At 50.7% G+C, this 14329-nt stretch overlaps 1 pseudogene across 1 annotated transcript; it reads left to right on the top strand.

Moving 5' to 3' along the window:
• Positions 1-2859: 2859 nt before the first annotated feature.
• Positions 2860-9407, top strand: LOC122542075 (zinc finger and BTB domain-containing protein 20-like; annotated as a pseudogene). The gene is made up of 2 exons (XR_015752550.1): positions 2860-4992; positions 6452-9407. The product of XR_015752550.1 is annotated as a zinc finger and BTB domain-containing protein 20-like (transcript).
• The last annotated feature ends 4922 nt before the right edge of the window (positions 9408-14329 follow it).

Raw genomic sequence — 14329 nt, 5'->3', positions numbered from 1 at the left:
TTGCTGATTGGATAGTGGCAGCTTCCGCCCCCCCCCTCCCCCACCCCTCTCTCCACTCCCCCCCCTCTCCCCCCCCTCTCTCCACTCCCCCCCCTCTCCCCCTCCCCCCTCTCTCTCCACTCCCCCCCCTCTCCCCCCTCCCCCCTCCCCCCTCTCTCTCCACTCCCCCCCCCTCTCCCCCTCTCCCCCCTCCCCCCCTCTCTCCCCCCCCTCCCCCTCTCTCTCCCCCCCCTCCCCCCCTCTCTCCCCCCCTCCCCCCCTCTCTCCCCCCCTCCCCCCCTCTCTCCCCCCCCTCCCCCCCCTCTCTCCCCCCCCTCCCCCCCTCTCTCCCCCCCCTCCCCCCCTCTCTCCCCCCCCTCCCCCCCTCCCCCCCTCTCTCCCCCCCCCTCCCCCCCTCCCCCCTCTCCCCCTCTCTCCCCCCCCCTCCCCCCCTCTCTCCCCCCCTCCCCCCCTCTCTCCCCCCCTCCCCCCCTCTCTCCCCCCCCCTCCCCCCCTCTCTCCCCCCCCTCCCCCCCTCTCTCCCCCCCCCTCCCCCCCTCTCTCCCCCCCCTCCCCCCCTCTCTCCCCCCCCTCCCCCCCTCTCTCCCCCCCTCCCCCCCTCTCTCCCCCCCTCCCCCCCTCTCTCCCCCCCCTCCCCCCCTCTCTCCCCCCCCTCCCCCCCCCTTCCCCCCCTCTCTCCCCCCCCTCCCCCCCTCTCTCCCCCCCCTCCCCCCCTCTCTCCCCCCCCTCCCCCCTCTCTCCCCCCCCTCCCCCCCTCTCTCCCCCCCTCCCCCCCTCTCTCCCCCCCCTCCCCCCCTCTCTCCCCCCCCTCTCCCCCCCCTCCCCCCCTCTCTCCCCCCCCTCCCCCCCTCTCTCCCCCCCCTCCCCCCCTCTCTCCCCCCCCCTCCCCCCCCCTCCCCCCCCCCCCTCCCCCCCCTCCCCCCCTCTCTCCCCCTCCTCCCCCCCCTCTCACCCCCCCCCCCCTCTCTCCCCCTCCCCCCCCCTCTCTCCCCCCCCCCTCTCTCCCCCTCCCCCACCCCTCTCTCTCCACTCCCCCCCCCACCCCTCTCTCTCCACTCCCCCCCCCACCCCTCTCTCTCCACTCCCCCCCCACCCCTCTCTCTCCACTCCCCCCCCACCCCCCTCTCTCTCCACTCCCCCCCCACCCCTCTCTCTCCACTCCCCCCCCACCCCTCTCTCTCCACTCCCCCCCCCCACCCCTCTCTCTCCACTCCCCCCCCACCCCTCTCTCTCCACTCCCCCCCCCACCCCTCTCTCTCCACTCCCCCCCCACCCCTCTCTCTCCACTCCCCCCCCACCCCTCTCTCTCCACTCCCCCCCCACCCCCCTCTCTCCACTCCCCCCCCCACCCCCCTCTCTCCACTCCCCCCCACCCCTCTCTCTCCACTCCCCCCCACCCCTCTCTCTCCACTCCCCCCCCCACCCCTCTCTCTCCACTCCCCCCCCCACCCCTCTCTCTCCACTCCCCCCCCACCCCTCTCTCTCCACTCCCCCCCCCACCCCTCTCTCTCCACTCCCCCCCCCACCCCTCTCTCTCCACTCCCCCCCCCACCCCTCTCTCTCCACTCCCCCCCCCACCCCTCTCTCTCCACTCCCCCCCCCCACCCCTCTCTCTCCACTCCCCCCCCCCCCACCCCTCTCTCTCCACTCCCCCCCCCCACCCCTCTCTCTCCACTCCCCCCCACCCCTCTCTCTCCACTCCCCCCCCCCCTCCACTCCCCCCCCCCCTCTCTCCACTCCCCCCCCCCTCTCTCCACTCCCCCTCCCCTCTCCACTCCCCCCCCCCTCTCTCCACTCCCCCCCCTCTCTCCACTCCCCCCCCCCCCTCTCTCCACTCCCCCCCCCCTCTCTCCACTCCCCCCCCCCTCTCTCCACTCCCCCCCCCCCTCTCTCCACTCCCCCCCCCTCTCTCCACTCCCCCCCCCTCTCTCCACTCCCCCCCCCCCCCTCTCTCCACTCCCCCCCCCACCCCTCTCTCTCCACTCCCCCCCCCACCCCTCTCTCTCCACTCCCCCCCCCACCCCTCTCTCTCCACTCCCCCCCCCACCCCTCTCTCTCCACTCCCCCCCCCCACCCCTCTCTCTCCACTCCCCCCCCCACCCCTCTCTCTCCACTCCCCCCCCCACCCCTCTCTCTCCACTCCCCCCCCCCACCCCTCTCTCTCCACTCCCCCCCCCCCCACCCCTCTCTCTCCACTCCCCCCCCCACCCTCTCTCTCCACTCCCCCCCCCACCCCTCTCTCTCCACTCCCCCCCCACCCCTCTCTCTCCACTCCCCCCCACCCTCTCTCTCCACTCCCCCCCCCCCTCTCTCTCCCCCCCCTCCCCCACTCCTCTCACTCACTCCCCCCCCCCTCTCTCCACTCCCCCCCCCCCCTCTCTCCACTCCCCCCCCCCTCTCTCCACTCCCCCCCCTCTCTCCACTCCCCCCCCCCTCTCTCCACTCCCCCCCCCTCTCTCCACTCCCCCCCCCCCTCTCTCCACTCCCCCCCCTCTCTCCCTCCCCCCCCCCTCTCTCCTCTCCCCCCCCCCCTCTCTCCACTCCCCCCCCCCCCCCTCTCTCCACTCCCCCCCCCCCCCTCTCCACTCTCCCCCCCCCCCCCCTCTCCACTCCCCCCCCCCCCCCCCTCTCCTCCACTCCCCCCCCCCCCCCCCCCCCTCTCCCACTCCCCCCCCCCCCCCCCCCCCCCTCTCCACTCCCCAATCCTCAAAATCTCAGAGTGACCCCCATCATCCTGTTGTAGTGTGGGAGGGGGGAATGACCCCCCCCCCCATCATCCGGTTGTACTTGGAGGGTGAATGAGCGCCCTCTTCTCATTGCAGTGCGAAGTCGAAGGGTATGATCCCTGTCATCCCTCTGCAGTGGGAAGGACACCCCCCCCCGTCCTAATGCAAGGGGGCAGGGGAATTATACCCCCCCCCCATTGCAGTGAGGGGGCAGGGGGAGATGAAAAACAACCCACCCCCATTCCATTGTCGTGTACGTGGTGGAAGTGACATCCCTCATCCCACTGCAGTATGAGGGCATGCAAACTGCCCCCATCCCAATAAACCTCCTCCACTCAATTTCCAGTATGAGGTGGAATTGAAATAGCCCTCCAAACAATTTCTCTGTTTGAAATGGGTGTGGGGTACATACACTCCCAAAAACATTCCCAAGATGAGGGTACAAACACAACCAGCAAGAAACTTTCAGTATGTTTGGGAGTGAATAGACCACCCTTACCCCACCAAGTGCACAAAATCCTTTTGTGAGTTGGGAAGGGACAGCTCCAACCCCATATGCAGTGTGAGACCACTTGCAGCTCTCCCCTTCTGCAGCCCCCAGCTCATTCTCACATTCCCTTGGCCTCCATTTGCCTCCTCATGCTTTCCCTTGGTTTGCAGGCATTCTCAGGCAGTGCAGTGCAACTGAGCAGGATGTCTGAGCAGCTTCACAGCATCAATCTCCAAAACTTTAGCAAATCATTGCTGGAGACTCTCAACTCCAGCGGCTGGGTGGCCATTTCTGTGATGTGACAGTGAGGATCCACAACACAGCTCTTCGAGCACACCGCTGTGTCCTGGCTGCAGCTAGCCCTTTTTTCCATGATAAACTCTTGCTGGGTTACAGTGAGATTGAGGTTCCACCCCTCGTCTCGGCCCAGACTCTTCGACGGCTGGTGGATTTCATGTACAGTGGCTCGGCTGATGGTCTCTCATGTGGAGGCTCTGCAAATCCTCACAGCAGACAAGTGTCCTTCAGATTAAAACCATTATTGATGAATGTACACGTATTATTTCACAAAATGCCCCACAAAAGACTCAGGGACTCCAGCCATTGGTCAGCCAAAAGATGGACCTTTCTGATGAAAAGGAAGCCATTATTTGCCAGTCAGTCACTGACCAGATCCACAAATTTTCAATGGGCTTAATTGAAACAGCATTGTCACCTCATGGAACAGAGAAAGACTTTGACTTTGTACGTGGAGGTACAAAGAACATGGCAACAGGTGATGCAGGGTACAAAGCTGAAGAAACCCAGCCCTAATCTGAGCAGACAAGTACCACCTGCACGACAAAAAGGAGTTGGAGATCAGGTTATAGTGAACAGGAGAACCTGTCTCTGATGGAAACAGGTCGTAACAGTGAGGTACGTGCTCTATGGTACAACACTGCAGCCAATCAGCGTCCAGAGATGACATTATTACCACAAGGTAGCCATAGTCGCAAGCAGCGCCAGCCAATCCGGCTCCAGATGGCAGATGGAAGTCAAGTAACCATCAAGGAAGAAGATGATGATCTCCTTTACTGTGGGGAGAGCATTTCCAATGCAACTGTCTCCGATCAAGGTGCTGAGCACATCAACCAAGGTGAGCAAACTGAGGATATCTCTGAGACAAATGCTTTTGATCCCAACCAAAGCACAATGGGGGATCAAAGAGGATTCTGCCAATCATTTGAGTTTGAGTGGCAAAGGGACGAGTTGGAATTTTCAATGCTAGTGATCTCTTACCTGAAGAACTGAAGTCCATTTTGGCATGGAGAGAAAGAGGAGAAGGAACCCTCCTTACCACAAAACCGAAAAGCAGACTGCAAGTCCCAACTTGATACATCGTACCAACGGCCTTCAACGTTCAGGCAAGACTTCCTTCCAGCATCGACTGTGCAGAACAATCCACGAAACCAGGGCTGCTCTGTGCAATATGATGTTCAGGGAGATAGCAATGCGGCCAGCACTGCCAGTCACCGGAACCTCTTCCAGATGAACCTTCCTCAGTCACCTCATCTTCCAGCTTTGCCATCCACCTCACAGACATGTATGCCCAGCATTTCAGCTCAGCCATCTTGCCAAATCCCCCTGTGTTCCTGGATGGAGGCCAGACAGTTTCAGCTACCCCTCAGGCCAGTCACAGTTCCAGTGAAACTGAAAAGAAGCCGTATGGATGTGCACAGTGTGGGAAGACATTCAGTTCCAGACAGAATTACGCTAAGCACATGTTTGTCCACACAGGTGGGTTCATCATCATTGATCATTTTAGTTAAAACCATTCTTTCTATCCCAATTTTAACCCATACGCTATTTCTAAGATGACTGATGGAGAGGCTGACTCTCACCGGGATACGGTTCCTGAAGGGGCTGACCTTCACCGGGATACGGTTCCTGAAGGGGCTGACTCTCACCGGGATACGGTTCCTGAAGGGGCTGACCTTCACCGGGATACGGTTCCTGAAGGGGCTGACTCTCACCGGGATACGGTTCCTGAAGGGGCTGACCTTCACCGGGATACGGTTCCTGAAGGGGCTGACTCTCACCGGGATACGGTTCCTGAAGGGGCTGACTCTCACCGGGATACGGTTCCTGAAGGGGCTGACTCTCTCCGGGATACGTTTCCTGAACGGGCTGACCCTCACCGGGATACGTTTCCTGACGGGGCTGATCCTCACTGGGATACGGTTCCTGAAGGGGCTGACTCTCACCGGGATACGGTTCCTGAAGGGGATGACTCTGAGTGGGATAAGGTTCCTGTAGGGGTTGACTCTCACTGGTGTCCTGATTCAACATAATGAACTCACTGAGCACAGAATAATCTGAGGCTGATCCGTGATCATTAAACCTTTTGCTTCTTGTGGCCCATATCTTTGTATATCTATGTAATATCTTTGGTTGAAAAGTAGTCATCACATTCAGAACCCAATCCCTTCACTAACTGGAAATGCATAGCACCCGTGCCTTCTGAGCATACCTTCATCAAAACTTGTTTTAAATTCTGTGTGATATATTACAAGGGCACCTGTATATTACTGAAAATTTTACTGTAATGCTGTCGTGCAGCTATCCACATTTGGATCAGCCAATGGAAAACCAGGCAGGAGTGATGGGGCTTGGATGTTAGTAGCAATTGGAAGTGGCTAGAATGTGTGTTTCAGGTAGCACAGATGCTAGTGATAATGGAAAACAAAGAACGAAGGAGACAAGAGCCTGGCTCTCCAGTGCTGGAGCATTTGCCAATTTGAGAAGTATCAAACTTAGAGGCCTTCTTTGAGTACTTCAAGTCCTGCGTCAGTGTTACTAATTATTTGGTGCTCTCTCTCCTCTTTTGAAGTTGTTGAGTCATATTGTTATATTGGAGACTGTTCAGGTTTTTTAAATGACCAGACTCCTAATATCCAGCAAGGTGTCAAGGCAGTCATCAGGAACAATAATTTGATTGGTTTTCCCTTAGCCTTGTGATTCTGATGGTGATGACCTAGCAACACCAGCCTCCACACCTAATGCTGTCAGATCAGCTACTCAGGTCAGGTTGGCAATGAAAACTGAATGTGTGCACATGCACAGTCTGGCTCCTTCTCACACATTAGGCCTTCAGTTCACTACCTACTGAATGGTTTTTAATGATGCTCATTTTCTGCCATTGCAGTGTCATTCCTCTCTGATTTACTGATCTCTTTTCTCCCCACCTCCTCTGCAGGTGAGAAACCCCATCAATGCAGCGTGTGTTGGAGGTCATTCTCGCTTAGGGACTACTTGATAAAGCATATGGTCACACATACAGGAGTGCGAGCGTACCAGTGCCCGGTGTGCAATAAACGTTTCACACAAAAGAGCTCGTTGAATGTGCACATGCGGCTGCATCGTGGCGAGAAGGCCTTCGAATGTCACGTGTGTAACAAGCGTTTCTCTCACAAGACTTTGCTGGAAAGGCACATGGCCACCCATATTATATAAACACACATGTGCAAGGCTGAACCAAGTAAATCCCACACATGCTGGACCTACCTGGGTTAATATGCCTTGAGCAGACCCATACCGTGCACACAGGAGGTTTTAGCCAGAGTTATAAACCAGTTACATAGCAACCGTGTAAACACAGGATGTGGCAGTGGTGAATGCAGTAGAAGCCACAACCCACCCACCCATCCACCACCACCACCACACACACACACACATACAAAACGACCACCCCCTCCCCAACCAAATTAGACACATTGTTCAATGAATGCACCATTAGGTCAACAGACAGCAGAATGAGCCAGTTTAATTTCCAGTCTGTGTTGAGGTAAATAATCTCATCTGGTCAAGATACCAAAGTTGGTATCCACACCCATGGGAGCAGAACTAGCCATAGGAACACTAGTTCCTATGTGTTAAGTTTGGACAGAATCAGGTTTGATTGTCATGGTGAAATGTTGTACAGATGTTTTCAGCCCAGGCTTATGTTGGGGCGGGGTGGGGATTGAAGGATGAGGAGGGAAGGAGCAACACGTGGGTTGGGTAAACATCCTGCAAATCCATTTCCAAAAAAATGGTTGAATGAAATTGTTAAATTATACTTTGGAATTTGACAAAAGCTCATTGATCAGTGAAGCAAAACTAACAGCAGACGGATCTCAGCGTTTATGAGTTTGCAAACAGCAGTCCTGATGATTTGCTCTAGTTTTATATCTTGTTATGACAGCTCTTCACACTAAATCAAGCTCAAGTTACATTATTTAATGAATTAAATAATAATTGGAACAGCCAGCAAAACCAGCAATGCCTTAATATTTTAAACGTTGCATGAAATCTTTACTTCTTTGTTAATGAATAAGCTAGAGTGTGGTGCTCTGACGTGTTTGGGGAATTACTATTGAGAGTATATTCCAAACAGATTTCTGCTCACTCCCACTTACCATTTTCACCCTCTTCCCGATTTGGTTAAAGTCGAATCAGTTTCTGGTGCAGTGTTTAGAAAACTTTCTGGTCTGAGAAAGCACAGACCTGTGACCCCCCTCTCCTTCTCACCCCCCACCCAACTCCTTCTGTACACACATCTCTCACACCAGTAGTTTCACAGTAATCACATTCAGCAGATTCCCCAGTGTCCCAGGCATTTCCTTGTGTTAATAAAGCATGCTTCATTTGCAGAGCAGGGATGGACTCCCTCTGCTCCTTTGTCCCTCCCTGGTGGATGTTTCAAGGTTCTGCTTCTGGAAAGGAGGAAGAGTACTTGCTCTCAATCCAGTACTGGGAAGATCCAATCAGTAATCTTTGGTAATAGGCAGCTTATTTTAGTGTGTTCCTAGCCTGTTTACCTAGCTGACGCTACATTTTCTAAAGAGGCCAGGGAGTCCAGCTTATCACTGGCCTTGTAGTCTGACAATGCAAACCTTCAGAGCTGAGCAGTAATCCTGTGGATGGCCACACTGATTTTTGGTGTGTTAGTGAAAGGCAAGTCAGCTTGTGTTCCTGCTCCTGATCATTAGTCAAATACCTTGATTGGAGTTGTAAATGTGGAGACATTTAATGAGGCCAGACTCCAGATTGCCTATGTTTCTTTCCCTTTCCTCTAGCATTTATTGTTCAAGTCAGTAGATGGAGGCACTGAGAAACGCATAGTCAATGCCTGATGTTCTGGAAGTCTTGAGTGTGGTGCTGGAAAGACACAGCAGATCAGGCAGCATCCGGGGAACAGGAAAATTGATGTTTTGGGCAAAAGCCCTTCATCAGGAATGAGGCTGGGAGCCTCTGGGTTGGAGAGATAAATGGGAGGGAGAAGGTTGCTGAAAGTGCGATAGGTGGATGGAGGTGAGGGTGGACTGGATAGGTGGAAAAGAAGATGGACAGATCATTAGGGCGGTGCTGAGCTGGAAGGTTGGAACTGGGACAAAGTGGGGGGAGGGGAAATGAGGAAACTGGTGAAATCCACATTGACGCCATGGAGCGAGAAAGGAGAAGGAAGTTAGATACCTTGGTGTAGTGATATTAAAACCCCCCAGGTTAATACTCTGCAAAAAACCCGCAATGTCTGTATTGTTTTGTCTAGGTCTGTATATGGAAGTTGTATTTATTGGTTCTGCAGGATGTTCTACTGTCCAGCCAGACTGGATTACAGTGCTGTATTTCAATACACGAGATAAATCGCAGCAAAGCAAGAAGTGATTCCAGTCCCTCAAAAACAGAGGGTCCATCAGGGAGCTGTCTTTTTAAATCACTTTCCTGCATTCCCTCCTGACTAATGTACCTCAAACCTGTGTTTGATCCTGATCAGAAGAAAGTGAGGACTGCAGATGCTGGAGATCAGAGTCAAAAAGTGTGGTGCTAGAAAAGCTGATGAAGGGCTTATGCCTGGAACGTCGATTCTCCTGCCTGAACTGCTGTGATTTTCCAGCACCACACTTTTCAACTTTGATCCTGATCTGCAGCATTGATGAAACTGAACCTGAATCAGTTTTCTCAATATTTATCCAGAGGTACAAATCTGCTGAGCTTTACAGTACTGTTCTGGTTTTGATTTAAAACCACATGGGTGCTCCACAGTGCTGGGTCCAGATCACAATGCTATTCACTGTTGTACCACTGTTGATCATTGCTAATTAAATGTTTGCCAAGAATTTGCATTTCTATATACTGGTTAACAATAAATTTAAGCAGGAAGATGAGGTGAATTTGACCCATTTGGCTTAATTTTACCAGTGTAGTAACATCTTGTGTATATTGGTTGGTACTGTGAAATGAGAAATTCTGACCATTTCTAATCAATTATCAAAAGGTTATGATGGTGATTGGGACAATGTAGATGCTGCTGATCATATTTAATATCCCAGGGATATAAGCTGAGAATCAGTCATTGCTAAACAATGTGCTACAGTAGGCATTCTCCAGCCAAATCCTTCAATTGCCAAACTAAAGAGATTACCTTAACAGATTCTTGTCCTTCTGTTGACCTCTCCCCATCTACTTGTCAATTTTATTATTGGAATCTGTTCCTCCTAATGTGACTGAGATTCTCTAACAGTGGCTACACTGCAATTGTGCTACAGAGCTCAAACCCATATTAAAACCAAACCAGCTCCATAACTGCCTTGATTGTTGAGTTCTGCAACAGATGGCACACTGATCCACACAGATGATATGTCCCACTTGCAAGCTGTGCTTTTGTGTTCATCTCTGTCAGGTTGAAACCAATTTGGGAACCTGCTCCTGATTTCCATCCACTGCCCCCTGCTGGGTAGTGAGTGTATGGCTGCTTTGAGACCAATGTCGCCTCCAAGTTTTCATCCTGTCTGGCCGCCTTGTCCAAAACAAAATGTGAGGTTAGGTGAATTGGCCACGCTAAATTTCCCGTAGTGTTAGGTGAAGGGGTAAATGTAGTGGAATGGGTCTGGGTGGGTTGCGCTTCGGCGGGTCGGTGTGGACTTGTTGGGCCGAAGGGCCTGTTTCCACACTGTTAGTAATCTAATCGAATGTAATCTGTCACACTTTTCAGAATATTTCGAATGTCAAAGCTGCCATGCAGCTGAGAGAAATTGCAGGATGGAGGGTGATGTTGGTCAGCATCTAGCTGCCAGGAGAAAGTGAGGACTGCAGATGCTGGAGATTAGAGTCGAAAAGTGTGGTGCTGGAAAAGCACAGCAGGTCAGGCAGCATCAGAGGATCAGAAGAGTCAACGTTTCAAGCATAAGCTCTTCATCAGGACTCAGGATCCTGATGAAAAGCTTATGCTCGAAACTTCGACTCTCCTGCTCCTCAAATGCTGCCTGCCTGGCTGTGCTTTTCCAGCACCACACTTTTCAACAATCTGGCTGCCTTCAGGGATGGGTCTTGGGGAAAGTTTAACAACATTATTTATGTAAACCTGTAGTTTCATGCAATAGTGAGAGCATTGTATTCCCTCCCAGTTCATCTACTCGATGCTGGGGAAATACTTGTCCCTCCTTGTGAGTTGAAGCAGGGTCTGAGCTTTCCTGATTGGTGGTTAAATGCTGGGTCATGATATCTAGGTATCTCCATCACTAAAAGAGCAATTCTCAGACACTCAATGTTTGTGAACCCCACCATACACTCAGCTACATCTTGCATCAAAACCACTTGGTGTAGTGGCACAAGCTATTGTAAACTTTCTTTATACCTGAACCTATGATGGGTTTCAGTATTCTATTTCACTGTGAAGGCCGTCACATATGGGCCCAATTTTCCTGGCCTGTATTTAGTCTGGACTGTTAGGTCCCAGCTGAGGTCATCTCAAGTTCACAGAGATGCCAAGATTGCTGCCATGGAGAAGCACAAGGATGGAGGATGAAGAATGTTCATGCACAAATGAACACTCGGGAGAGATATTGCAGGGATGAAAGACAACAGAGAGAAACAAAAAAGCAAGAGGTGTTTAATTATTGAATATCATGTGGGTAAAGATAAGTTTATGTTTGCCAGTGACAGCATCTTCAAGAACTGTATCTCAGTGAGAGTTAGCACCTCTGGAATTGTATCTCAGTGTGAATCTATATACTTATGCTCTTAATTAAGATGTTTCAACCAAATCTTGATGTTTGTAATGTACTGAGGAACTTTTAAGTACTTTACATTGTGGATGTTTTTCTAAAGTCATGGAGAGTAATATTCATCCAAATACATGAGTCTGTTGTTCATAAGTGTATTTTTTGGGGAGTCTTACGTAAATTGTTGTCTAAAGTTTCGTGCAGCAGATTGTGGAGTAAAACTGCAGTATGCCAGGGCCTGCTGATCAGACTGATGTAGGTAATTCGCTAGATAATCCAATGTCACTGCTGATTTCACTGATTTTTATTAATTATAAAGCCACCTTATTTGACTTGGTCCAACTGGAAATGTGATGGAATGAAACTTTGATTTGCTACTGATGAATATCTGTCAAAATACTTGAGCTAAGAATAACACCTGTGTGCACAGCAGGAAGATATAGAAAATGGAGATCGACTTTGGAACTCTGCCTTTTTGTGTTTGGGCCACTGTCTTGAAGTTGTTAAAGGCCCACTTAAAGCTCACCATCAATTGGGTATATGGTGACCCTGGTCTGATTGTAATGATTTCACATGGCCAAACAGCTCTGACCAAGTTTTGATTTAAGTGGCTGAATCTATGGACCCATTGTCTGTGTGATACTTAGCTCCACTACAATAAGATGTTCTCCTGGTTAAGTGTTCACAGCTGCCTCTATGCCCATGACTGTGTGGGCTCAGTCCTTTATCATTTCTTGATTTTTAATTAAAGATTTAAATGTGAATCTTTATTTCTATATGTTGTACCTGCTGTTGGCAGGACATGAGGTTGGACCATTCCTTTCACAACAGACTGTCAGATCTGGGCAGTATTATTGTGGGCGGCACGGTGGCACAGTGGTTAGCACTGCTGCCTCACAGCGCCTGAGACCTGGGTTCAATTCCCGTCTCAGGCAACTGACTGTGTGGAGTTTGCACATTCTCCCCGTGTCTGCGTGGGTTTCCTCCGGGTGCTCCGGTTTCCTCCCACAGTCCAAAGATGTGCAGGTCAGGTGAATTGGCCAAGCTAAATTGCCCGTAGTGTTAGGTAAGGGGTTAATGTAGGGGTATGGGTGGGTTGCGCTTCGGCGGGGCGGTGTGGACTTGTTGGGCCGAAGGGCCTGTTTCCACACTGTAATGTAATGTAAAATGTAATACAACCCTACTGATAGATCATCCCATCAAAAGCAGAACTCACCTGTTTGCTTCTACCATCCTTGTTTGGAAGAGCAGTGTGTGTGGCTGTCCTACTGGATTTAATTCAGTTTCTTTCATAATTCAAGGGTGCAATAATTTCACTGGCCTTCCATTTACTGAAATCCAGTGACAGCATTATAGTCCATGTGCCTCTCAATTGAATCTGTCTGTTTTCCTAACATATCAGAAGTGTAGCATTCATCTCTTAACCATTTGTTCTGCTGCTGAGTCTGTAATAACATAAAAACATGGAGCAGGAGTAGGCCATCTGGCCCTTAGAGCCCATTCTCCCATTCAGTAAGATCACAGCTGATCTTTTTGTGGCCTCAGCTGCACCTATCCACCCTCACCATAACACTTAATTCCTTTAATGTTCGAAAAATTTTCTGAACTGTAAAAACATTCAATAAGGAAGCCTCAACTACTTCACTGAACATGGAATTCCACAGATTCACAACCCTCTGGGTGAAGAAGTTCCTTCTCAATTCAGTTCTAAATCTGCTTCCCCTAATTTTAAGGTTATGCCCTCTTGTTCTAGTTACATCCGCCAGTGGAAACATCCTCTCTACATCTATCTTATCTATTCCCTTCATACTTTTATGTGTTTCTATAATATCCCCTCATTCTTCTAAATTCCAATGAATATAATCCTAGTCTACTCAGTCTGTTCTCGTAAACCAAGCCATGCCCCCACCCCCATTAAGTAATCCAAGTGTGGCCTCACCAGCACCCCAGACAGCTGCAACATGCCCTCCCTGATTTTAAACTGAATCCCTTTAGGACAAAATTCCATTTGCGTTCTTAGTTATGTGTTGAACCTGCAGACCAACCTTCTGTGATTCATGCACAAGGACGCCCAGGTCCCCCTGCACATCAGCCTGCTGCAATTTTTTTAGCACAAGGACGCCCAGGTCCCCCTGCACATCAGCCTGCTGCAATTTTTTTACTATTCAAATAATAGTCCTTTTTGCTGGATGATTTTGCATTTATTAACATTGAACTTCATTTACCAGACCTTAGCCCATTAATTTAAATGTCTACATTGTCTGAAAAGTTTCACAGTCCTCTGCAGGTTTTACTCTGTCACTCATCTTAGTGTCATCCGCAAACTTTGAGACACTACACGTGATCCCCAACTCCAAATCATCTATATAAATTGTGAATAATTGCAGACCCACCACTAGTCACTGATCGCCAACCAGGAGAGCACTAATTTATTCCCACTTTTTGCTATTACAGAGCCATGACTATTAATATCAATGTCAGTTTTTTTTTGGGATGTCAATATCACTTTTTAACAAAAAACAATCCAAAGCATGCGTTATATCCATGTCTCTTCAAATACACTAAAGCAAAGAATTAAGTATGTAATTAAAATATTGAGAGCACTTAAATATTAAATCGAATTGTATTTTTTAACATGCCAAATAATTGAAACTTGTGTAGGCGGAATTAACTAAATCGTCATGTTGCCAGCAGGTTTGTATATAATTCAACTCTTTCATCGTGGGTCAAAACCCGTGTTTTTTAAATTATGAGGGTAATTGACTGCAGTCTTTTGAACAAAGTGTTGCTCAGATCTTCAACACCGTCGATTCTAGCCACGAGGTATTCATGAGACCTATTAATTCTGGAAAATACTGCCAAGCATGAGGATTTCCTCTTCGTGCTGGAATATGATTGACACTTCTCTGTTGAATTGTGAAGGTCCTGTAATTCGGTAGCTCCGTAAATGGACTGTGCGGTTCCTGTCCTGGGAGTGTGTGATGGGGACGTTGTGCTGATATGTACCTAGTGTTAGGTTATCACTAGGTCAGGCAGCATCCGAGGAGCAGGAGCATCAGGAATTGCTAAACGTCGATTTTCCCGCTCCTTGG

This window comes from Chiloscyllium plagiosum, unplaced genomic scaffold (genome assembly GCF_037043375.1).
Source record: "Chiloscyllium plagiosum isolate Xiang-an unplaced genomic scaffold, Cpla_swu_hap1 HiC_scaffold_33, whole genome shotgun sequence".
In the NCBI taxonomy this organism is placed as follows: domain Eukaryota; kingdom Metazoa; phylum Chordata; class Chondrichthyes; order Orectolobiformes; family Hemiscylliidae; genus Chiloscyllium; species Chiloscyllium plagiosum.
Note: the sequence above shows the minus strand (reverse complement) of the source record. Positions and strands in the feature narration are given on the sequence as shown.